Below are 27,295 nucleotides of genomic sequence, written 5' to 3'. Positions count from 1 at the left end.
TAAATACTAAATCAACTGCTTTGAAAAATAAACAAAAGTTGCAATTTTAAGTATGCTTTTTTATGCCAATAAAATTGTCAGCTTCAATAAAATGGACAGATTTCTTTTTTTTTTTTTTAAGATTTTATTTATTCATGGGAGACACAGAGAGATAGAGAGGCAGAGGGAGAAGCAGGCTCCATGCAGGGAGCCTGATGTGGGACTCGATCCTCGGAAACCAGGATCTCGCCCTGAGCCAAAGGCAGATGCTTAACTGCTGAGCCACCCAGGCATCCAAAATGTACAGATTTCTTAAGAATATGGACTACTAAAGTTTATTGAGGAAAAAAATGGATAACCTAAACAGTCTTATATATGTTCAAGAAATTTAATTTATAGTTAAAAATCTTCCCACAATGAAAACTCCAGGCCCAGAAGGTTTCATTGGTAAGTTATACCAAGTATTAAAGGAGGAAAAAATACCAATTCTATACATACTCATCCAGAAAATTGAGGAGGAGACAATACTTCCTATCTCATTTTATCATATTACTCTTATAAAAAAAAACAGACAAGGATACCATGAGAAGAAAACAAACAAACAAAAAGAAAAAAAACCTACTCATCTACTCATGAATATAGCTGCAATTATTTTATTTTTTAAAAAATATTTTATTTATTTATTTGACAGAGAGAGAGCATAGGTAGGCAGAGCAGCAGGCAGAGGGAGAGGGAGAAGCAGGCTCTCCACTGAGCAGGGAGCCCAATATGGGGCTTAGTCCCAAGACCCGGAGATCATGACCTGAGCTGAAGGCAGACACTCAATGGACTGAGCTATCCAGGCGCCCCCATAGCTGCAATTCTTAACAAAATTTTATAAAAGCCAATCTAACAGTATATTTAAAGGATAATATGTTGTGACCAATGGGATTTACCCCAGCATGCAAGGGTGGTTTAACACAGGAAAATCAATCAATGTACTTCACCATATCAACAGACTAAAGAAAAAAAAACTATACAGTCATTTAAACAGATGAAGAAAATGCATTTGACAAAATCCAACAGTCATTTCTGATTTATTTTTAAGGTTATAAATGGAGAAATCAGTGGTTCTCAGAGGTTAGAAAAACAAAAGGTGGAGAGAGTAATTGTGGCTATTAAGGGGTAGCAAGAGGGAGCCTTGGTGACGGAACAGAGCTGTCACTTGAGTGTGGTGTGGTTCCATGAAGATATGCATGGGATCAAACTGCATAGAACTATATATACTCACACAAATGAGATTGTAAAATTCGGGATATCTAAATGAGCCCTGTGGATTGTATCAATGGCAATTTCCTGTTTGTGATATTGCACTCTAGTCATTTAAGGTTATAAAAAGCTCAATAAGGCAAGGGAGGAAAAAAAAAAGACATTGACATTAGAATGGAAAAAATCAAAATTGTCTCTACTCCTAGAGAACACAATTGTCCATGTAGAAAACCCAAGGCAGTATTTTAAAGGCTGTTAAAACTGGGGTGTCTGGGTGGCTCAGTCAGTTGGGCATCCAACCCTTGGTTTCAGCTCAGTTTGTGATTTCATGGGTTATGGATTTGAGCCCCATGTTGGGCTCCATGCTCAGCAGGGAGTCTGCTTAGGAATTCTCTCCCTCTGCTCTTTCTCCTACTAGTGCGCATGTTCTCTCCCTCTTACATGAATAAATAAACCTTTAAAAACATAAAAAATAAATTAAAAGCCATTACACCTAATAATGGAATTTTACAAGGTTGTAGGATATAAGATCAAGGTAAATAATCAATTGTATTTCTGTATACTAATGATGAACTACCAGAAATTAATATTTTTAAGGTAATATAATTTTAATAACATCAAAAGAATGCAATACTTAGGAATAAATCTGACAAAATATATGTAAAGCCTATACAGTGAAAGCATTAGAACATTGCTTAGAGTAATTAAAGATCTAAACAAATGGAGAGATATGTCATGTTATAATTGAATATGTTAAACAATATCAATTTTACCCAAATTGATCTAGAGATTTTAGTACAAACTCAGTAAATTCAGCAAGATTTTTTTGTAGAAACTAAAAAGCTAATTCTAACATTCACATAGAAATGCAGAAGAAATATAATATCAGACAATTCTGAAAATAAGAATAAAATTAGAGGATTTACACTAAATGACTTCAAAATTTATTATAAAATAAAACAGTCTGGCATTGGCCTCAAGATAACGAATAAATCAATAGGACAGAATTGAGAGCACAGAAATAAACCCATATGCATATGGGAACTTGATTTTTTTTAAAAATCTTATTTTGAAATTGTTATGGATTCCCAAAAAGTTGAAGAAAATACACAGGGAGATCCTGTGAGCCTTCCATTCAACCTCCTGCAACGGGAACAACTTGCAAACTAGAGTGCAATATCACAAACAGGAAATTGCCATTGATACAATCCACAGGGCTCATTTAGATATCCTGAGTTTTACAATCTCATTTGTGTGAGTATATATAGTTCTATGCAGTTTGATCCCATGCATATCTTCATGGAATCACACCACATTCAAGTGACAGCTCTGTTCCATCACTAAGGCTCCCTCTTGGTACCCCTTAATAGCCACAATTACTCTCTCCATCTTTTGTTTTCTAACCTCTGAGAACCACTAATGATTTCTCCATTTCTATAATTCTTTTATTTCAAAAGTATTATATAAATGTATTCATACAGTGTGTAATATTTTGAGCTTTTTCACTGAGCATAAAATTCTCTTAAGATAAAAAAAAATTCTCTTAAGATCCATCCAAGGTGTTCTATATAGGATCAATTTATTTTTGACAAAGGAACAAAAGCAATCAATTAGAAAAATGAGTCTTTTTAGGGATCCCTGGGTGGCGCAGTGGTTTAGCGCCTGCCTTTAGCCCAGGGCGCGATCCTGGAGACCCGGGATCGAATCCCACGTCAGGCTCCCAGTGCATGGAGCCTGCTTCTCCCTCTGCCTGTGTCTCTGCCTCTCTCTCTCTCTCTCTGTGACTATCATAAATAAATAAAAAAAAAAAAAAATAAAAAATAAAAAATAAAAAGAAAAATGAGTCTTTTTAATAAATGTCATTGGAATTAATTGAATATCATTATGCAAAAAAATAATTTCCAACTATCCCTTACATAATATGCAAAAGTTAATCAAAAATGAATCCTATATCTTAATGTAAAATCAAGACCATATAATTTCTAGAGGATAACAAATGTTTGTGATCTTGAGTTAGGAAAAGATTTCATTGATAGAGCACAAAAAGAATGATCCATGAAGGAATATATTAATAAACTGATTTCATCAAAAGTAAGAACATCTGCTTTTCAAAAGACACTGTTAAAGGAATGAAAACACAAGGTAAAGACAGGAAGAAAATATTTGCAAAACACATATGTGTTAAAGAACTTGTATCCAGAATACAAAAAGAATCCTTTACAGAAATAATAAGAAAACAAACAACCCAATTTTAAAAATGGATACAAAGTTTGGATAGACATATTACCAAAGAAATAAGAATAGCAAATAAGCGCATGAAAAAATGTTTATAACCATCAGTCATTGAAGAAATGCAAATTAAAACCCAGTGAGGTACAACTATACCTATTAGAATGTCCAAAATTAAGATCACTGACCATACCAAACATTGGTGAGAATTTTAAGGACTAGAACCCTCATATACTTATGGTTGGTCAGAAAAGTGGTACTACCACTAAAAAACAACTAAGCAGTTTCTTAAAATATTAAACACATCTACCAGATGACTCAGAGATTCCACTCATGGGTATTTACCCAAATGTGGTCATATTTCCATACAAAAGCTAGTATACAAATGACATATCACTTGCATTTGTAACAGCCAAAAATTGGAAACAACAAAGATGTTCATCAACAGATGAATGGATAAATAAATTGTGACATATATAAATGCTTTAGTTAGGATTATTATTTTGTTAGGATTCCAGAGAAACAGAACCAATAGAATATAAAAAGAGATTTATTATGAAGAAATTGCTTTCACAGTTGTGGAGACAGAGAAATTGCACAGTCTGCAAAATCAGTCCAAAGCCTGAAAGCCAAACCAGCCAGGAGAAGATGAGGGCAAAAGATGAGATGCTCCAGCTCAAACAATGAGGCTATGAAGAAAAGAGGGAGATAGCTCCTCCCTCCACATGTCTGTTCTATTCACACCCTCAGAAGACAGGATAACACCACCCACATTGGGAAGGGCTCTTTACTGAGCCCACCAGTTCAAATGCTAATCTCTTCTGGAACACACTTACAGACATATCCAGAAATAATGTCCCACCAGATTTCTGGGCATCCTCTGATCCAAGTCAATACATAAAACTACCTATCACACCATGCAGTGGAATACTACTCAGCAACAAAAAATTGATAATTTATTGACACACTCAAAAAACATGGATGGATCTCAAAATTATTTTGCTGAATGGAAGAACCCAGACAAAAGGAGTATGTATTGGATAATCGTATTTATACGAAACTGTAGGGAAAAAATACAAAGTATTCTATAGTGATAGAGAGTAGTAGTTGCCTAGGGTTGGTAGAAGAGTGGTTGTGGGGAGATAAGTAAGTTATGAGGATGTAATATATGGCACAGCGACTACAGTTAGCCATGCTGTACTGTGTGTATGAAAGTTGTCGAGAAGGTACATTTTAAACATCCTCACCATATCCACAAAAATGAGAGCAATAGATGTGTTAACTAATTATTTATGGTAATGGCTTCCCAATAGATATGCATACCAAAGCATCACATCAGACACCTTAAACTTACACAATGTTATATGTCAATTATATCTCTAAGAAGCTGGGGAACAATTATTGAGAGAAAATAACTGTCAATTTAGAAAATTTACATCCAGCCTAATTATCATTAAGTATTAAGATCAAAGAAAGCACTTCATTTTTTAAAATTTTCTTTAATTTGTTTATTCATGAGAGACAGAGAGAGAGAGACACAGGCAGAGGGAGAAGCAGGCTCCCCACAGGGAGCCTGATGTGGGACTCGATCCCAGGACTCTGGGATCATGACTTGAGCCAAAGGCAGACACTCAGCCACTTAGCCACCCAGGTGCCTCTCAAAGAAAGCATTTCAGATCAAGACTAAGAAAAAGGTTTTTTGGTAAAAGAATGACAAAAGGGTGTCCCTCCCTAAGAGGGAAGTCAAACCCAGGGAAAATGAGTGTGTTGGGGCAGCCCTTGTGGTGTAGTGGTTTAGCGGCGCCTGAAGCCCAGGGTGTGATCCTGGAGACCCTGGATTGAGTCCCACGTCAGGCTCTCTGTATGATGCCTGCTTCTCCTTCTGCCTGTGTCTCTGCCTCTCTCTCTGTCTCTATGAATAAATAAATAAAATTTTTTAAAAAATGAGTGTGTTGCAAGAAACAAGGGTGAGCAAAGAAATGGGCAAATTGTTTGGTAATTCTAAATAAGCACTGACTGAAATAGAATTGAAAAGATTAATATTGGATAGTTAAAAACACGACAGATTGAAAATATAGGTAACAATTATGTGGGAACAAGGAAGGCAAAGTCCAACAGTAAAATTTTTTTTTCAGTTCCATATGCTATTCAGGAGGCTCACAAGATGTTGATTAGTTTTGGACTTTTAAGTTAAGTATTCATGTTAAAATTTAAAAATAACTACCAAAGGGATAAGCAGGCAGACGGAAAGTCTGTTTAGCACAGAGCCAACACAGAGAAAGAGCTTGTGAAAATGGTTAAATAAGTAACTTGCTTGTTTTCTGTATTTTCTATATTTCACATAGCATACCAGTACATTCCTAATGTGATATCTATTACCAAGCTTCATAACTGTCAGGATTCTCCCCAAAAACAGAACAACCAGAACATACAATCCGATGCTGTAGTCTCGGGACAGAAGCCACTAGAGTTGATGAGGCGAAATAGCAGAGCGCATGGAAGTTTGCTCTCTGAGTAGAAGTCCCAGCTCTGTCGTTGATCAGCTCAATGATCTTGAACCAGATACTTAATCTCTGATCATCTCAGTCTCCTTACCTTTAATGCTACTGTATTGTACGTTGGGTGAAATCAATTACTGATCTTATTCACAAATAAATGAAATTTGTTCAAAGGTGTCTGGAACATCGTAGGCATTCAGTAAAAGGTGGTTTCTATGATTTCTGTGTCTCTGTCTTTCCTAGAACATGCGGATAACTTACAAAGACAAGGCCTGGATCAGCTGGTGAGCAGTAAGCGTTAAACTGCTCAGGACTGATCCTCTTCATTCTGGCCTCCTAGGAAAGAAGCTCCAAGACAATCCAGGTCAGCCCCAAGCTTGGACTCACACACAATATGCCGAGGGAGAGACTAGCATCGGAGAGACGGGTGTGCTGAATCCTTCCCCTGGATTGCCCTGATACACATCTCCGCCTGCAAGGCTTGGAACTCTTGTTTCCTGCTCCCACAGGGGAGGGCCTGGTTCTCCCTCTACCACTAATACTGAACTGGCAAGACAGACCGGGAGCCAGAGCTCTGCTGCATCACATCACGGTCACATCCACACCACTGATTCTGTCAAGGGAGGGCCCAGGGCTTCCCTGCCTAAGCAGCTGGTACGTCTCACAAAGCACAGTCTCCCCTGGCCCTGCCAGACCTCCGCGTGGTGCCCTGAAATGCCAGGGACAGTGACAGACCCGCACACTGCCACTGCCCTAGCTCAGAAGCTTGCCCCAATGAGCACTGCTCCCACAGCCTTTGGTGAGTACCACTTGGCTGTGCGCCCTTGTGTCTATGACAATCAATTAACTCGAAATAAGGTGCAGCCACAGACACCCAACTATTAGGATCCTGCTCACCTGGCTCTACTTCCCTTCCCTGACACACTGCAGGCATCTTCGGGCCCTGAGACCCCTTTGGGGATCAGCACCCAAGTCATCTTTGTCCTGTCTTCTCTTAAGCATGAAGTCTTTGATCATTTTTCCTCCCCTCTGCTCTGCCTCTGCCTCGTCCGTCCTACATCTACTGCTTTTCTCCCGTAGCCAATTTCACTTGTAACTTCACACCACAACTAAGGTCGCATATGATATTGAGCAAATAAACGGAGATCCTCCTTTCTCCCTGGGGAAGTTGGGAAGCAGTGATCAGGGCTGGTAAACAGACTGGGGTCCCTAGAAGAACTCCCTGACAATGTGGACCTCAGACTGTTTACGCTGTTTGAGGAAAGTGGGCAAAGACCCATCAAGTTCAACCTGCCAGTCTCTGAGTACCCACTACAGCTAGATGGTGACCCGATAATGAGTGAGCAATAAATATAAAGTGGTAGTTGAAAAAAATGAATGGAGAGTTGCTAGAAATGCAAGATTTGTGTTTGCAACAAACTGGGTCATCTAAATAACAGGCTAATTACCTTTTTTTAAAAAAAATCCTGGATGGCGTAGATCAGTTCTCTAAATTAAGAAGCCAAATGTACATGGCAAATTGGGGCCTTTTCTAATTCAGATTACAGAGGCATCATAGAAAGATGCTTTCTACCTCCTTCTTCCATTCATTCAACAAACTTGTATCAGGCACTAGGCTAAATTACTCATATACACAGGGTGGAAATTCTGGGATACTACTTGAATCTTTATCTGCTTCCACGCAAGAAACAATAAACACTATCTGTTAGAGAGACTGGGTCTGGAAATATTGACTTCAGAGAAGAAGTTAGCATAAGGTATGTCTAAGGGGATTTCATTAGCGTTGTAGCGGAAGGGGCTCAAGGTAAAGGGATCTCAGCCTGAGGCAGCTCCAGTGCTGTAGACCCCAAAGGCAGAGTTACAGCAGGATTCTGCTGCAGAATCACCTGGAAGGTCACCTCTCTTCCCACTCAAACTTGAGTGCAAAGAAACCTGGTGGCTATTTCTTCAACTCGAACAAACCTTTGACCTGATGGCTGGGTGGAGGGGGGTTGTGGGGGCTCTCTTTGTAAATCTGCACACCCAAACAAAATCTGTCTGTCAACTTTCAGGGAAGCAGATACCAAAACAAAATATGCTTTTTAAAAAGTCAGCTAATTCACATCCGGAGAATAATCTCACCTTGATTCATTTGAGGGCTCATCTCTTCAACTCCCCAACCCACTCTATGCTCCTTATTAATTATCAACAATTTCTTATGCACTGGTTATTTAGATAGTCTGCTAAGTTCTTATGGAAACAAGCAAACACATTTTTTAAAATTTGCCAAAATCTGCTGTTCTCTTTCCCTTGGAAGTACAGAGAATGAGTTCTTGTGGTTTCTTAGATGGATGACAGATTTCAATCTAATTAATCCAGAGCCCTGAGTATAGAAATGACTGCAAAGCAAACATGTCTATTAACAAAAAGCAGTGATTACTGGTTGGCACTAGGCCAATATCTCTACATAGGCAATGAACTGATGTCTACAACTGTCTCTGTGCCATATGGGTACTGCTGTAGCAATGAATTTGATCCAATGCAAGGTTAAGAAATGTCAAATTTAACTGGGGTTTAATTGATACTGGTAAGAGGTTCTAAATAAAGACACAGTGTATGCACCATCAGAAACAGGCAACTCGTCAGGCTCTAGCCTCCCAGTCTGTTGGCAATGCAGTCACAGCCAGACATTCAAATTAGTTTTCAAACTCAACTTTTTCCGAGAAGATTTTTTTCAGAAGTTGGATTAACAAGTTTATCAGCAGCTAATTGAAGCTGAGCACCCTACCATTAATCAGTCTGGTTATTTCTCTTCTTACCACGAAGTTATTGCTTACACAAACCGTCTAGAGAACTCAAACCCAACATGTCCAGCATGAACCCATTCTTTCCCCAAATTTATTCTTACATCTATACTTCCTGTCCAGATTATGGTCCCACTGAATGCCAACGTGAAAGATCTTCAAGTCATCTTGACTCCAACTTTCTCCACCACATCCGATAAGTCAATGAGACCCATGATTTCAACTTCATAGATGTCTCCGCCATGTGCCCACTCCCGTCTCACTACCACCTGCTCAACTCTCATCATCTCTCTCCTGAATCACAACAGCCTCCGAGCTAAAAGGCCTGCCACTTTCTTCCCAACTGCTGGACACTTCACTGCTTCAAACCCCTGATAGTTTGGTTTTGTATCTCCTAAGACAGAATTCAGACTTTGCTCCAGCCACCCTGGGGTCTTTGTCCTTCCCCTGGTATGTGCATGCATCTTTGTCCATGCTTTTTCCTCTGCATAAAACAACCTCACCAGCCCTTTAAATTTTTACCTGAAAATTAAGAGGGAAAACCTCAAATCTTACTTTTCTGAGAAGACTTTCCCACCCTCAAGCGGAACTGGTCTCTTTTTTTCTGTGCTCCCACAGCTCTTTGTTCATAACTTTATTATAGCCTTGATCTGATGCATTAGAGCTGTGTTTATGTCTATCTATCCATCTCTATTATGAGGCCCTATGATTCCTATCCATCTTAGTTATGGAAAAATCATGCCATTTATCTTGATACAGACTAGTTCCCCACAGAGCTGGGCCTCACTCTCCGGGTGGAGTGAAGAATACACAGAAGGGCATATTCAAGCCATGCAGATAGGCTTATTGAACCCACATTAACAACAGTATACAGCCTCTCACTCATAACACGACAGAGGAGATACCTCCTCTACATCCAGGAGATGGATTCAAGTTCAACCAGGTATGTCTTGTACCAATTATCAATGACAACAACTAATGTTTGTTGAGCACTACATTTTACTAAGCACTTTACAATCATTTCATTTGTTACAGCAGTTCTATAGGGTGAGGATTTTTCTCTGCTTTTTTATTCTCTAGTCCAGGGGTTGGCACATATTGGGTAAACAATAAATACTGCTAATGAATGAACAGTATACACACTGTATTATTACCCTCATTTTACTGATAAATTGAGATGTAGAGAGGTTAAATAACTCATTCAAGAGTTATGGACTGAATTATATTCCTCTAAAATTCAGATATTGAAGCCCTAACCTTTAATATGACTGAATTTAAAGATAGGGCTTTTAAGAGTTTATTAAGGTTAAATGAGATCATAAGAGTCCAATAGGATTGGTGGCCTTACAAGAAGAGGGAGAGAGAGAGTTGTGTGTGTGTGTGTGTGTGTGTGTGTGTGTGTACATACACAAGAAAAGGTCATGTGAGAACATAGCCATACAGCAGCCATGTGTTCTCCCTGGAACTCAACCATGCTAGCGCCCTGATCACAGATTTCCTCCAGAAAGGTGAGAAACTAAATATCTATTGTGTAAGCCATTCAGTCTATGATATTTTGCTATGGCAACCCAAATTGACTAATACATCAAGTTACTCAGGGCAATTAGGAAATAGAAGACTCAAGCTTGGAACCTGGGTCAAAAGGTTCCAGAACCTTTATTCAACTGCTTTGCAACACTTATCAGGTTATATGTTGTGATCCTTTAGTTGGCCCTGAATTCAGCCTAATGGTTCACAATCAGCATTTTTTTAGAAAATTAAATGGGCAAGTGTAGAATGGAGTATAATTGAATAGACTAGAAAAATACCAGAGTGTATCACACATAGAAGAATAGGTATATTTTATAAAACTTTTGTCCCAGGAGTATGTGGGAAAGTGTGGAGGGGTATTTGTATCCCAGGATAAAATGTATTTTTTATTGTGAGTTTTAGTCAAAATATATTTTTTAAAACATTATAGTTCTTGCTATACTACTTCAAAAACAGCCCATTCATCCCTCTCTAACCAAACCTCTTCTGACATAAGCACCATGGATGAACCCCAATATTCATGTTGTTTATACAATGTCTTAATATAGCTCACCCCAGCATGGTATAGTTTGTCACTTAAGCTCTACACATTATATATATATATATATATTATATATATATATAATATATATATATATATCCTTATTTATTTTTGTGCCATGGTTTTCCCTTACAATAGGCCATGGAAGCTGGGCCACAAACTTGACTGTCCATCCTTACTCCCTGTTTTCTATGACCCTTAATTCACTCAACCCAGGATTTCTCCATTGTACATGCACACTAAATATGTATAAAATAAATTCAACCAATTGATCCAATCAAGTAGATTATATCCACTGGAGGGTCTTTATAAGCAGGCACCAGTGACCCATAAAAATCTGAAGATTACAGCAGAAAATTCAGTCTCTAAGGAGTCTAGAGGCAGTTACAGAGAGATAAAGCAGGCACGAGGCTCCATTCCTGGGAAACTTGGCTTTCAAGCCTAGAACTACTCCATCAGTGGATTTTTTAATGCTAAGACCACATAAATATCAAAATTTTCTTTCAGGTTCTGTCTTGATCTCTACATGGTAGTCAGGATCATTGACTATGGTGAGGGGAAGGTGTGGGATGTTCATCCCACTGAAATAGGATTGGAAGCCCAGGAATAGTCACCTCAGAGACCATATCTGGATATGGGCCAGATGGGAGCTATTGCCACAGAATGATCTGTCTGGATTCTGAGTAGGAAAGCCAGATATGCTCCAGAAGAAAAGATTTGGGATGTACTGTCCATTAGCACTGTGGACTATTCTAAATTGTACCTATCCAACTTCAGAAGAGCAGAAATCCCTTTGATCTTGGGTCAGCCCCAGCATACCTGGCTTGCTGCCTCTCCAGGGTATGGCCCACTCCACAAATGGTGCCTCAAACTGAGAATGTGCATTTCCTTGTCAGAGACCATCTGACTCTCCACCAAGGAATTCTCTTTTCCAATTTCTAGAGATAATGCCTCTTCCTCTGGGTAGATATGGTCTCTCATGGGGATAGGGGTGAAGGAGTAGAAGATGGGTTCAGCTTTCCCCCTATTCCTTGATTTAGCATCATCCTTTTCCAAGGCCCTATACTTCTGTGACCCAGGTCAGAACCTAACACAGGTTGGAATTAGGGGAGAGAGTCTCTGGTCTACCTTATTCTAATGTCGTGTTTTTGTTAGCTTTTTGACTGCTCAGCATCTATTCCATCTTAATTTAGTAAGAGATTCCAATTTTTGACAAGCTACTTCTCTCCCAGTACATTGTGTCTATCAAGAGGCTCCATTATCCCCAAAGGAGCAGTCATAATACCCTAAATGGCCAATCAAGTGCTCCCTTCCTAGAGTTTGAATCATGAGAATTATAGTAAAATACTTAGAAATCTTTTGTTATTGAGGTAGGCCTTCGCCCTAACAAGACAGTTGGATGGTTGCTTTTGTCCAGAACTTCTGGACCTATATGTCTCCTGTGTATTCCAAACCTGCTTCTTTGATCTCATGAGCAACTTTCATACCTCTCTTTTTTGCTTAAATTAGCCAGCATTTGCTTCTATTGCTTATAACCAGAATTGCTATCAGTTTCCTGTGGTAAGAACAAAGATCAGGCTTGGAGTGTGGGAATTGAGAGACAAAGGGTGAGGAAGGTAATAAACCTACAATTGGCAGATAATGAAGCTTAACCAAGAGACCATGAACCCAGGCTCTATACTACTTATTTCTAAATCCTTACACACTCAGCACACACTTAATACATAGCTGACCCTCAAAATTTACTTGCTGAAACACAGATAAAACTTACAACAACGTGAATATGACTAGGAAAGAGAAATAAATGGCACTGAAACATTATTCTGAACAGTAGAAACTTTGGAGGAAAGAAACAGCTCTCAAAAAAGTCCGTTACCTCTTCGCCTTTCCCTCTATCTCGCTTCCACTCCACGTTCCCCCCACTTTCAACAACAAATAAAAAATTCAAAGCTTCATCCTGGCCCTCTCATTTGTTAGGGCAGAAAATGCAGTGTCTGTTATACCATGGAGTAAAGCATCGAAGCAATGTAAAATAAAACCAATGTAAAATAAAGGCTTTCAAAGAATTCCTAAATTTTGATCCTTTCTGATATTCCCCTGACTCCAGTTAATAAAAATAGCTACAGTTAATAAAACATTCTATCCACTCCTTTTCAATGCTGCCTATTATTCTTGAATGCTCAAAAGCCCCAGGCTCCCAGCCAGGTCAAAAGGTTTCACAAAACATCCACGAATTATTTCGAAGCAGAGAGATTCCCACAGCATGTCTCCCCGGAAGCTGTAAGGCAAGAAAATCCATCCTCTCTTTCTGATCGAAAGCCAGAATTCACTGGAGGAGATATAAAGAAACCACCAGATAAAGGTTTCTTCTCATTTTGCACCTTCAACCTGTAATCCCAGGTACACCCCTCACCTAAGTAGGAGCGTTCTCTCCCAGGAGAAGAATCCCAGCATACCTTCTACGACAATATAGTTTCAACTTCTTTTTGTAACTACAAATTCGGGTTGTTTTTTTTTTTTAATTCCATTCTCCAGTATGCTGGAGGGCATGAGTAGTTTTTTCTCCCAAGCACTGAAGGGAGAAAATTCTCCCAACTTAGCCCTGTTGCCTTTTGTCTTTCAATCAGACTTTAGCAGGTTCAAGTTGAGCCTTCTAAAGAGGAGCCTCTGTTCCTTGTCGAACCAAACCTTTATGTACAGCCCTTTGGCTTTGCTGGATGTTGTTATAATACTGTGGGCCCTGCAAGCAACACAGTATTTACAGCCTGAGAACCATCTCTATTTGGTTTCATATCCCAAACCCCATTTCTTCATGGGTATATTGTGACTTTAGGGTAAAACCCTTAAACCCCAAATGCCTGTAGCTGCTAATATATGAAATTCTACCCTGATTCAGTCCTGATCCACTGCCAAAATACTGATCTAAGGTTGGACCTTGTATATCCTATTAACGTTGTCAAGAGCGAAAAGACTTTGAAACTCAGAAAGATAATAGGTTCTAGGGAAGGCCAACAGTGAGATGCAAATCACTCTGCTGTAACATTTGCATTTTTAAAATCAAATTGAACTGTGTGGTAACCAAGAACCACATTCTCCTACGAACTCAGAATATATCATAGTATCTTGTCTTTGCTTCTTGCTATGATGCCTTCAACAAATTTATGATAATTCTGCCAGAATCAAGTTTCCGGAATCTGTTTGCTTTATGGATTCTTAGTCAAATTATTCCTCATTGTGGTCTAGAGTTGGAGGAGATGGTGGGGTGTTCTTTGTTTTATTTTATTTCTACTTTATAGTCTTAGTACATGACAATAAAAAGATAATTGTAAACCAAGTAAATATTCTAAGTACCACTTCCCAAGCCCATAACATTTCATACTCATTCTTTCAAGCATCTATCTATTCTCCATCAGGCTTGGTACTAGGCACAATACTGAAAATAGTAAAGTGGGTAATGGGATTTTATATTTTAGCATTTTGAATGTGCCACTGGCCATCTTCACCTTGTAAAGCAATCTTCTTCATTAGCATAAAGTCTTTTTTTGTAGAGATTGGTTGCTGTCCTATTTCTGGGCAAAATTAGAACTTCTGTTAGAGCTTGCATTTCCACTTAGGCTTCTATCAGGCTTGGGCTTTTAAAAATTATGACATTTTATTGCAGCAAAATTGAGTCCTCGGGCCAGATCTTTCTACAGCAATTACAACAAAAAGTTCATTATAACAAAAAAAATATTCCAAAGTCCCACTGGTGGCGAATAGAGGCAGTGTTCTCTCTTGACTTCTAAGTGTCTTCCCACAGGCACTAAGAGGCACAATAGCTGGTGCTGCTGTCCCCTCTCCCCATTGGTACTATTTGCAGGATTCTCTTCCAGGAGAGGTTTTTACTGTAACCACCATCCTCTCTAAGGCCTGCCCCAATTTCTTCCTCAGGGTGATCTAAGACATCAGAGAGCTAAAACTTAGCTCATTCTTACCAAAAATAAAGGAGGGCAATGGTTCTCAACTCTCCATATGCAGCCCAGTCTCCTCCACTGGGTAATCAGGGTTCAGTCAAATCCCGCCCTGACCCAGCTTTCTATCTCACCTTCCTTAACGGGAAATTCAGGTCAATTGCTCAGCTCAGCACCTTCCGAATGGGCCCTGTGCTTCCTCATCCTGATTCCTTTGCTTGAAACTTCTGCCTCACCTAGAATATCCTTCCAAAATTCTGACTATTTTTGAATAACTAATTCAAACCCCACCCTCTCAAAAAGGCTTATAACTGATCCAAACTGAAGTCATCGTACCCACTTTTTTTCCAGTTACAGTAATTAGACAGCTGAAAGACAGCGAGGGCCTGAGTTAGGACAAGGGCAGCAGGAATGTACAAAGAGAACAGATTCAAAGTCGCTTAATGATGGTCAAATCGTCAGGGCTACATGGCTGATGGTGGATGTAATTATCCATGCTTCTTTGTCAGAAAATTGACTGGGAATGAGGCCAAGGCCATGGAGAGGACATGAACCTTTTCCCATACATACCATTGCTACTAAGGTACAATATTTAGAACCTGAGGCAGAAATGACCACTGGTCTGGTCTAATGGGAAAATTCTTAAGATATTATATTTTCCCAAAGGAAGTAGGAAGTAAAGAAACATCTCTATACCACAGAGATCTGCTGCTGACTCTAACTACAATAATCTCGCATTGTGAATTCCTTCCCCCACCCCCGCACTGGTTCTTTCATCACAGACACCCAACTTGAAATCAAAGATGACCAACGTCACTTCTGGGATTTTATTACTTGAAATATGGGAAATGAAGGTTATAGCTCTCGTGGCTCTTGAGCCATACATGTGTGTGTCTCAGTCTGTCTTGCCTGAAATAAATTTGCTACAATCACTGTTTTACAATATGCTAAAGATATATTACCAAAATAAGCTTGCTTCTCCACAGACTAAGTGAGCCAAAGGCATTGTGTTCCATCTTTACAATGAAATGCAGATTTCTCATTGAAAGACTAATCTTCAGTTTCAAAAGATTGAACAAAATGGTGCTTAAAAAGAATTATAGCTGGTTAAATATAAGCTGCTAAAAACATCTAAGACGAGAATATTCTTTGAGTGTCAAAGCATTTTCATCTGCTTATGATTTAAACAATTTTTTTCAACAGAAGACCTTGCCCTAGTATTTTCTTCTGAGATCAGCAAACAAAAATCAGTAAGTATGCTGACCCAGAGCCTTCTTTACCTAGATGATTTATTTCTCCCTGTGTCAATGAGATTACTTTGTATGGGGGAAGATTGGCCCCTCTCCCAGCCTTGACATCTCACTAGCAGGATTGAAAAGTTAAAATCCCCCGCCCCTGGCCTGGACCTACTTACAGCAGGTTTGAAGTGAGCCCTGGTGGGACACTCATGCACCACTTCCCCTCCAGACCACTGCTCATTGACAGAGAGGCCAGTTCAAGGAGACTCTGCTTAAAATTAATTATCCACTCCTTCCTTAGGAGTCTTCTTGGCCCCAAAGAGTAGTCTCTATCCTTTCCTCAATATAACCCACTCTCCTTTCCCTTATCACTGCCCAGACCCTTCCCTTGGGTCTTCCAGAAGTCATGGCCTGTCAAGACTTCCCTTAATATATTACTTTCTCACTCCAGCTGGTTATCTCAAGTAGATCCTAGAGGTACTGCTTTCTCTGCAGCTCCTTCCAGTGGTGGTTATCTGTTCTCTGATTTATCTTGAAGGAAGGGGTAGATCTCATTTCTCATTACCATATCCAGATAAATATTTCTGATTCTGCCTTGCAAACTTCAGCTTCACTACTCTACACTTCTCATTGCAATGATCTACTTTCCTCTCTGCCAACTGAAAGAATCTTTTGTTTGCTCACTCTCTTTCTCTTCACTTCCGTTTCTGTAATATTTTTTTATTTTTTATTTTTTTATTTATTTATGATAGTCACACAGAGAGAGAGAGAGAGGCAGAGACACAGGCAGAGGGAGAAGCAGGCTCCATGCACCAGGAGCCTGACGTGGGATTCGATCCCGGGTCTCCAGGATCGTGCCCTGGGCCAAAGGCAGGCGCTAAACCGCTGCGCCACCCAGGGATCCCTCTGTAATATTTTTTAGTGGGTTCAATAGCCACATAGATTCTTGATTTTTTTTTTTTACCAGCCATTGGAATTATCCTGTATCCCACCTCTGCCACTCACTTTCATGACCCCACCATCTTTCTTTTCATCACCAATAATTTTCACCTCCAATTTTAGGTTTCAGACATCTCTTTGCTAATTATAACTGATGATCTTTCCAGCTCAATATTTTTTTTTACTGCAACTCCAAAAATGCTTTGTCTCCCTTAGGATATCCAAATCATTGGTCTCATCACTCTTGTACATTCATCAGGCTCTCACTTCCTTCCATGCTGCAGCTTAAATTCTATGGTCCATGTTTAAAATCCACCCCCCCTCCCCCATGAAATCTCCCAGCTCTCCTGCTCATCTTTCCCACCAGGTATTCAGCCGACAAAATGGCAATCCTAGCTAAATTCAGCTTTCTGCCGGCTCCATGCTGACACCCAAACCAACACTAAATGTTAGAGCAAAACTATAACCCTTCTAACTAAGCCCACTTTAAAATCGTGACCAGAAACGTCAGCTATGCCCTCAACATTAATCAGGAATTCCAGCTTACTGTCTTAGTCAATTCATCCTCCTGCTCTCTGAGACAAGTATATCTCACACATTCTTCCTCACTTAAAGCTCCAACACATCCTATGCATTCTTCTCTCAGGTGATAACTTCATTTCTTATTTTACTGAGAAAAAAGAGACACTCGGAAGAGAACATTCTCAACCTGCAGCCAATTTTACATCCTATCTCCTGCTGTGTGCACATTTCACCCGCCCTCCTATAGTGGTCACTGAACTGTATGTCCTATCAGAGACCTCCTCCTCCCCTTATGCAATGGACTCATCCCCTCCTGCCTGTTCAAGGACTTTGGCACAGCAATTATTTCCAGTCTCTCCTGAGTAAGCATGTTTGGCTGCCTACCAGGTCACATACATCAGCAAACATACTGAAATAGTTTCCTTCTGGAAAAAGAAGCCCTCCCTTGGCCCCACATCTTCCTCCTGGTCCTGTTAATGCCACTCTCCATCTCTCGGCTCCTGTCCACAGCAAAATTATTTCAAAGAGCGTGCATTCTCTTGATACCCAATTTCTCACTTCCTATTCTTTCTCAAACCCCTTCCACTCAGGTTAATATTCCTTCCAAGACACCAAATCCACTCCTTTTAAGGTCTCCAATGAGCTTGGTATTGCCGAACTTGAGAGTCTTGTCTTGGTCTTCATCTAATTTGGCTTTCCTGCATCATTTTATAATTCATCACTCTTGTTCCGGGAACATTTTTTCCCCTGTACTTTGAACATCATATGTTTCTGGTTTTCGTCTTATCTCCCTGGCACCTCCCATTTTCATTTACTGGCTTCCTCACTCCTACTGAGGCACAGTCCTCAGACCTCTTCTCTATCTATCAACACTTCTATCCCTCAAATGATCTTCCTCTTCTCTTGCTTTCAGTACTATCTACGTGCTATGGCCCAAGTGCAAATCTGCATCCTCTGGCTTCTCCCATAATCCACATACATTCAACTCCCTGCATGACATCTCCACTTGGATATCTAACAGGAATCTCTGCAGACTTGAGATCAATCAAAGAATCCATGACATTGATGACCAATAACCATGAGAAGGTACTTAACTTCACTAGTAATCGGGTTGTGCCAAACAAAAAAGAAAATGCATTTTTCTCATCACATCATTATTACCAAGTATGTTGCCACGAATATTTATAGGCATGTCTTCAATACATGTGTGCATGCAATTCTGTTGGGAATTATGGAGTCATAGGGAGGGCCTACAGAAGTTCAAGTTGAGGAAATGCCAAACTTTTCTAAAGTGTTTATATATATAAACAGAGAATATATAAACATTCTCAGCCATGTTTCAAGTTCCTGTCTTTAATCTCTCTGTGGCTACTACCAGTCATTTTAGTTTTCACCAGATCGCTATGTATGTCCTATTATGACATCATGTTTTTAATTTGCATTTTCTTGACTACTGGTGAGGTTAACACCTCTTCACTGCAGGCCAAACAAATTCAACTATGATATTTAGGGTGCAAGTTCAGGTGGTTGAACTATAAAGAAAACTAACAGAGCAACTATCATAAAAATCAGGGGAATAAGGTTCCATTAGGGGAATGGAAGATAAACTTCTAGAAGAGGGCACGTGGCAGGGGAGGGGCCCTTAGAATGCTGGCAGTACTCTGTCTTTCATCCCATACAGTAGTGACATAGATATCACTCTGTGATCAGGCATTGGGCTATAAAGTCTTGTTTTGCACATTTTTCTATATTTGTCTTATTTCACAGTAAAAATTTCAAATAAAAGGTTAAGTAACAAAATTAATATTATTTGAGTAACTACTGTGTCCAGGGTCCTATGGCAAATATAGGGACTCAACGATGAATAAGGAAGGTTCTTTCCCTCAAGGTTACCATGACTCACCACAACTAGTAGATGGGCAGTATGCACTGCTTCTAGAGAAATGAGAACCTGTGAAGGATGCCAAAGGGGAAGGGGATTTGTGATGTGCTGTCAAATGTGAGTAGGATTAGATAAGCAAAGAATAGGAGGAGGCATTATGGATACCTTTTGATTTGTGACTGGAGTCAACTCTCCATCTACACACACACACACACACACACACACACACACACACTGATACTCAGATGCTCATAGTCATACACATACTCACATATTAGTTTGCTAGGGCTGCCATAACTAAGCACCACAGACTTAAACGACTGTGACTTAAACAACAGCAATACATTGTCTCCAAGTTCTAGAAACTAAAAGCTGGAAATCAAGGTGTGGGAAGACCTCTTTCTGTGGTCTGTGAGGAAGAATCTGTTTCTGGCTTAGAGATGGCCATCTTCCCCCTGGATCTCTTCACAGTATCTTCCTTCTTTGAGTGTCACTGAGTCAAAAGTTTCCCATTTTATAAGGATACTGGTCATACTGGATTAGGGCCCACCCTAATAACCTCATTTTCATTTGGTTATAAAGACCCTATCTCCAAATAAGGTCACATTCTGAGGCACTGGTATTTAGGACTTCAATGTATGAATTTGAGGGAGTTGGGGGTGGGACACAATTACACTTATAACATGTACATATACATATAGCTTCACAAATTCACACATATATGTACTCCCATACACATACACAATCACATACACAAACTCCCATTCACACAGACTCATTTACAAACATGCATATGAATTGCTCCCGGAGAGCAAACTCTCCCATATACTCATACACACACCCAAGTATTCTCAAAATGCACTGACACACACATACATACTCACATACCCAGATTACACTTTCTCACACATATTCATACATACTCATATGTGAGCATCATACAAACATGTACACATCTCACATCTGTAGAGGAGATACTCTTTCTCCCAGTCTGCTCCTCACAGCATCCCATCTCCTTGGAGGAATGTGACCTAAGCCAAGGAAAGCAGGGCCTTCCCCAAGAGTAAGTCACCTGGAACTAAGAGAAGACCACCCCCTTTCCTCTGTGGTGGCAAATCTGGGAAGAGTACAAGTAGGTACTCTCAGGCTGCTATTGGAAACATTACTTCCTGGTCATCTGTGGGATACGCCTGTCTGCTGGAGGGAAACGAAGGAGATTCATGTGAGAGAATAAGAAAGGGAGCCCCATTGACCCTTACCCCCAGGTTCCAGCCACCCGTGGAGTCAGCTGCACCCTGACTTGCCTAACAATTCAGTAACTCCCTTTACTGCCCAAGTTAGTTTGGGTTGGGTTTCTATTAATCATAATTGAAAGAAGCCAGATTCCTTGAAAGGGCTTTCCAATGGAAGCCTAGGGAGTGTGAGGGGAACTATGATGATAGAAGGGAAGTGACCAAAATGGAACTTGTGGCCACAGTTGGGTTTTCTTTTCTTTTCATTCCATTTTGTTTTATTATTCCAGAGGCATACCGTCCTCCAACTACACTGCCTTTTTTCAATACTTTGCCAACCTCTACCCCAGCAAATTCGGCAATCTCCCTCCTCCTTACAGCATATCTGCTTGTATGTCAGTCTCTCCAGGACCACAGCCTGCTGCCTTTATGAAAGTCATATCCCTCATGGGATGCCCTAACTCAGACTTTTGATTGTTTTCTCTATAGCACTTCATTGCACTCTGGAATTATTTTGGGTGCTATTTACTTGGGTCTATCTTTCTTCTCCCTTAAACCATAAGCCCCCTAAGGAGAGAAATGTGGTGGGGCGGGGGGGTGTTCTCCATCTTATCTCTGGAACACAGCACCCAGTGTGGCACTGCTGGGTGATCCAAGGTCAGCGGGAGAGACAAGGATGAGGATGATGTGTTCTCTGTTACTGTAGTAACTCCCCAGTTGTGGCCCCCCATCCAGGCCTTCTGAAAAGACAATTTTAATTTTCAGTTGGCAACTTCACCATGGATTCCTACATCTCTGGTTCACTGCGGTTGTGCAGCTTTCAGCTCCTCCGTGACTCTTTCCCTTCATCTCCCAGGCTTCACCCCACAGAAATCTCCTGCTGCGTGACCTGCTTGCTCAAAGGGCGTAGTGTGTGGGCTCCTTATTTTTAGCACAGCCACCAGTGGCAGGTCACTTTGTTTTGGCTTTGGCTAAATGAGAAAACATGTTGATAATTTTAAAGTGACTGAACCAATTTTAATGTTTTAATTCCCACCCACCCACCTCCATTTTTTTTTTTTTAATTTCTTAACCCCTAAGCCTTTTTTAGAGGGCATGCCACAGGCAGTGTTGGATCTCTTGAGACACAGCAGTGAAGAGAATGTCTTGTTCAGAAACATGCACAGTGACATGCAGGCAACTTTCTGTTTGGAGAGCCCTCTTTGGGGCCAAGGAGAGAGGATTGCTCTAGAGTCCCTAGTCATGAAATCCTGCTTGAGGGAAGACAACGTTTTTTTTTTTTTTTTTTTTTTTCAAAGTAACACATGTGAGAGAAGTGACCATGGTTTGTTAACATTCCAGAGTCTTAGATACCAGAACTCTAATTTACCACAAAGAGCACTCCAGGGGGAAAAAAAGTTAACTGTGGTGTATTTAACACACCTGAAAGCCACATTTCCTCCTCCCTTCCCTTTCAGATACTCCATCTCTGGAAAACCAAACTGAGAAGCAACTGCAATTCAGGGCTGTGGAGTATCCCACGTCAGAAATCAGTATGGAATGTTCCACTAGCTTTGCCTGTAACTTTTTTTACAGCCTTTAAATTGCCGTCTCTCTAACTACATTTCTTCAATGTTGCTATTTGAGTGGTATCAATCAGACAGGACTGCCCTTGGACACCGAACTCTCAGAGTCAGCCCTCATGAATAAATTCTGATTACTCCTGTATTCCAAAGAGAAAAATGTATGTTTTCAGCTGGTTGTGAGCTGTGGGTGGGTATTATATATATATATATATATATATATATATATATATATATATATATATATATATCGACCTCTCATTTGTAGGTGTCTGATGCTAAAATGGGTGAATTTTTCTCCCACAACCACCTCAGGCCTAGCTCCTTGGCCACACAGTCTTAACACTCCACTGCTTTGCCTAATTCCTAATTCTAAGCAACTCTCATGACCTAGTTTGTTTTGTTGATTAAAAAACGCACCAGTTTAGACTTCACATTTCAAGTTTGATTGCTGTGGGACAAACTGGCTCATAAATCTTCGCTAGGCTACTAGTAACTAGAGAGAAGTCTCTTTCTTCAGTAAACATTCCCTGCTTCTCAGTAATAGGGTGCCTTCCATCACCCAGAGGTTTTTTCCTTTTAATTGAGTGTTTGTTGAAGCATGACTCTGAGATAGGAGGCCTATTCAGGAATAGAAATTGCAGCCCAACGTGCCCGTTACTTACCTGAGACGGGCCCGAGACCAGCTGCACCTAACAGGGCCGGGATGCCTGGGCCGGGGCTTGGGCTGCTGGGCCAAAGAGCGACATTGCCGAAAACCAGGGGGCACAGGGGGTTCGTGGGAGCCTGGGTCTGTGTAGCCTCTCCACTTCCTGCAAAGAAAGCTGAGGGTTAAAACAAATAATGCAACCGCCCTATGCTCACTTCCTCCTCACCTCCCACACACCCCCCTCCAAATTCCTCTCCCAGAATGGAAACTCAACTTCTCTGCGCATCAGAACAACGTATCTGTGTTTTTCCAACCCATTTCTCCTCTCTGGAAGTCAGGAATCTGCTTTCAAAGCTTCCCCTACTCTTGGAAAGGAGAAGAGAACCAACATTTCTGGAATCTCCGTTTTGCGCCAGGCATTCTATTAGCTGCTTTCCAACAGGGCAATTGGCTTGGTGGGCAAGTTGCAGCTACCGGAAGGGCAGGTGTGCTGTCCTGGCTCTCCCGGTGCTGATCTCCAGGGCCCTGTTTTTTCCTGACCCGGAGTTCTTCTCACACATCAATATGGATAAGGTTTTACTTTGAACTGTTCATTCTTCCAGGAATGACAGATGTCAGATTAAACTGCAAAACTCTCCAACTTTACATTCACTGCATTCACCTCCAATCAATAAACGCATCCTGGTGCTTCTCAGCAGGAAGACACTCCTCATTATGGCCCTCCTCGGCATTGCCGGGGAGCTACTCCTCCCAGCCCTTCAGAGCTTACACTATTTTGCACATACACTTCTCACCCCTGATGTGAAGCAGTATAGTGTCTTCAAATGTGATTATTTGAATTCTAGCAGAAACATTTGAGGTATATCCGGGTGGCCCCCTGTCCTGAGCTGAACCTCCCGTGCTACAGAAATGGGTTATTACAGATACCTAAGAATAGCTACAGCTTTTCTCTTGGCTGGAATAAATTACAGTGTGACCCCTCCTTGGTATCCAGCATGTTGTGAGCCCTTTACCTTCAAAACAAAATGGGGCTGAAATCACAAATATTTACCTCACAGAAATACTTGAGGGTTGTTCTTCTCTCTACTCTCCAACACAGCAAAATCTCGGCTTTGATCCTTGCTTGTTCTCACTGCCCTATTCCTTTGCCCACGCCTTCTCTGTCACTGGGCTGCTGAAAGTCCCTGTTCTCCCTCCCTATCAACTATTCACTCCTCGGTAACAGCTTAAAACCCTCCCCAAGAAGGAGACTGACAGCCGAGCTGGGTTTTCAGAGAACAGGAATACACAGAGCAGAGCACAGCAGGTGGGAGAAACACATGCCTATTTGTGATTTTTGTGAGCATTTAAACACTCATTGGAGATTGATTCTCTGGGCATCTATTATAATAAACCTTAACATTTTATTACAATTCAATAAACAATCATCTATGACATGTGTTGGCCACTATAGTTTTGGTCGCAAATCGCAGAAACCAACCTAAACTAGCTTGGGCAACAAATGAGAATGTATTGAAAAAACAGTAGAGAACACCACATCTAAATCATGGAAAGGATGGAGATGTAAGGTAAACAAAGTTCAAGAGGATTCACAGGCTCAAAAAGAAGTCTCTCTCTTTTTCTTTCCATCTCCCCTATACATCTCCCCGTTGCCCTCTTCTTCTCTCTGGCTTTCTCTGGTTCATTTTCCCTTACATTCACTCCTGATGGTTTGGATTTTTTTAAAGATTTTATTTATTTATTCATGAGAGAGACAGAGAGAGAGGCAGAGACATAGGCAGAGGAGAAACAGGTGGGGAGCCCGAAGCAGGACTCAATCCCAGGACCTTAGGATCAAGACCTGAGCCAAAGGCAGATTCTCAATGACTGAGCCTCCAAGGTGCCCTACTCCTGATGATTTTTGACTTAACATCCTCCACCACTAGAGAAGACCTATTTTTCTTGGTTTGATTTCTTAAAACCTGGGATAGGATACTAGTTGGCTCAGTTTGGGTCAGATGCCACCTTTGAATCAATAAAGTCTATCTGGGGGCAGGGATGAGCTGGCAACTTTAAGAACATGACTTTGCCTACAGGCATGGAGAAGAAAAGCACTTCCCAAAAAAGAAGATATTTAAAGTTAGGGTAATACTAATTACTGGCAACTGATAGCTCCTATATGTCTCTGTGATTTAACATGATGAAAGTTTATTTCTTGCTCATGACACAGTTCTGGTAGGATGAATCTTCTCCACAAGGAGCACAGGAGGAAGGGGAAATGGGTTTCCTCTTCTGTCCCGTCTCTACTGTAAGGTTCTCCTTACAGTGTGAGGGGAATCGAAGAAAGGGCATTCTCAGTGTCCCAAACAGTAGGTGTCCATTGTGCTGGGCATAACACATCAGTATGCAACACCATCACCAAGGAACGCTTATTTATGAAAAAAAAACTATAAACAGACAAAAGAGATACAAATACACAACAAAACTGAACATGAAATTATGAAAAATCTCCAGGAAAACAGGAAAAATGGTAGTTTTAAAAAATGTTTCATATGTTCAGATGGACCATCCTGAGGAACATTCTTGTTTGATTATCCTACGGTCTTACAAAGTACCAGGTTTCTGTTTCTACCTCCGCTGCCCCCCAGAAATGATAGAGTCATTTTATTTGCATGTATATCCCCGCCAGAGATCTTATTAGTGCCAGAGATTGCAGTGAGCCAACACAGTAAAAGCTGGAATCAAGACCTTTCCTTGTTCCAATTCCTTGATCCCAGGCTTAACTGCGTTTCCTCATAGGATCTTTATTTGCCACAAAGAGACTGCAGCTGATTCTTTCTTTTTTCCAGTCCTGATCTCATCATTTCAATTAAGCAGCCTCTTGGAACAGAGCATACGGCAATCTTCATCAGTCTCTTTTGATTATGTCCAGGTCAAGGAATTGCCTCTGACTCTCGCCTGCAGTTTTCTATGATGCCTTTGGGCCCTGGTCCCCTTCATTTTCCTTTTTTCCTTCTCTTCCTCCCAATGGAACATTCACCAGCTCTACCATTTCCCTATGTCACTGGTTAGAATCCATTCATACCCCATCCAGGCAGGTGCATCCAACCACCTTTATCACATTTTTTTTCTCACATCTTACATCAAAGTAATTGTTGAGATAGTCCTTGGGGAGGGAGCAGAGTAAACGGGGCAATCATGGAGGAAGCTAAAAACTGCAAGACATAAAGAAAATCTACCTATGCACAATGACGGCTCCAAAGAAGTCTTCAAGACTGATAAATGGGTACAAACCTTTGTAATTTGGGGAGAACCTCCAGTCAAACCTTTAAACTCACAAAAGCATCCCAAGAGACAGCCTCTCGTAGCTCATTTTTGGGACACAGAACCCGAGTCCAACCTGATATAGGGCACAACAAGCATCAAACAGTGTTCCTCCTATAATCCTCCACATTCCCACAATGCCTTGACAAAAGAACCTGCCAGATATGTCATCTGCTTGCCTCTCTTTGATTGGAAACACTGAAGCATGGCAAAAAGTGGAGTGAACCACCCACCGCATGACAGAGTAGCAGAGATAGTTCAGGAAATAAAACTCAGGATTTCATCCCTGGTGCGTACCTTAGCATGCAGCCATTCTGCTGCACATGTTTTTCATAATGTACCTCAGGGGTTTGAATTATTGCTGGGTTTTGCTTTTTTAGGTGGATAGGGAGAATTCAGGTGGAGAGCACTAGTAAAATGCAAGAAGTTAAAGCATTATTGGTATAACAAATAGAGAATGTTTTGTTCCAGTTGAAAGAGCTCCAATATTTCATCCCAAAGTCATCTTCTGGGAAAACCGAAATGTAAGGAGTCTGACACACACTGAATAAGATTTAGTAGGCACATTTCCAGGGTATGCACAGAGCCCGTGTTTTGCTGATTTTACACTTCCTCTTTAACCTTAGGTCTACCTGGCCAAATATCTATAGTGCCTCATGCGAGCAACTTTCAGGGCAATGTAGTCAATAGAGCACAACATTTTTATTATATATTAGTTTCTCTTTTCACATGCTTGTATTTGCAAGACATAATCCCTGATCATAGACAACTTTCTCTCCAAATTATATAAAAACAGTTTCAAAGGTATTTTGTTCCATAGGAAAAAATACTGGAATAAAAAATTACCCAAGTATTGATAACAATTGCTAGATGAAGGTATTATTAGGTGTGATTTTTTTTTCTTCCTCTATTTTTATTATTTCTGAAATCTCTGCCAGGGCTTCAAATTGCTTTTTATTTTTTAAGACTTATTTTATTGAGAGAAAGAGCACACAAGCAGGAGGAGGGGCAGAGGGAGAAGGAGAGAGAGAATCTCAAGCAGACTCCCCATTGAGCCCAACACAGGGCTAGATCCCATGACTCTGAGATCATGACCCAGGGCCAAACTCAAGAGTCTGATGCTCAATCAACTGAGCCACCTAGTCGCTCCCCAAACTGCTTTTTAAATAAAAAATGAAACAGGGGTGCCTGGGTGGCTCAGTTGGTTGAG

The sequence above is a fragment of the Canis lupus genome, chromosome 8 (assembly GCF_048164855.1).
Source record: "Canis lupus baileyi chromosome 8, mCanLup2.hap1, whole genome shotgun sequence".
Taxonomy (NCBI): domain Eukaryota; kingdom Metazoa; phylum Chordata; class Mammalia; order Carnivora; family Canidae; genus Canis; species Canis lupus.
This window is presented reverse-complemented; position numbering follows the sequence as displayed.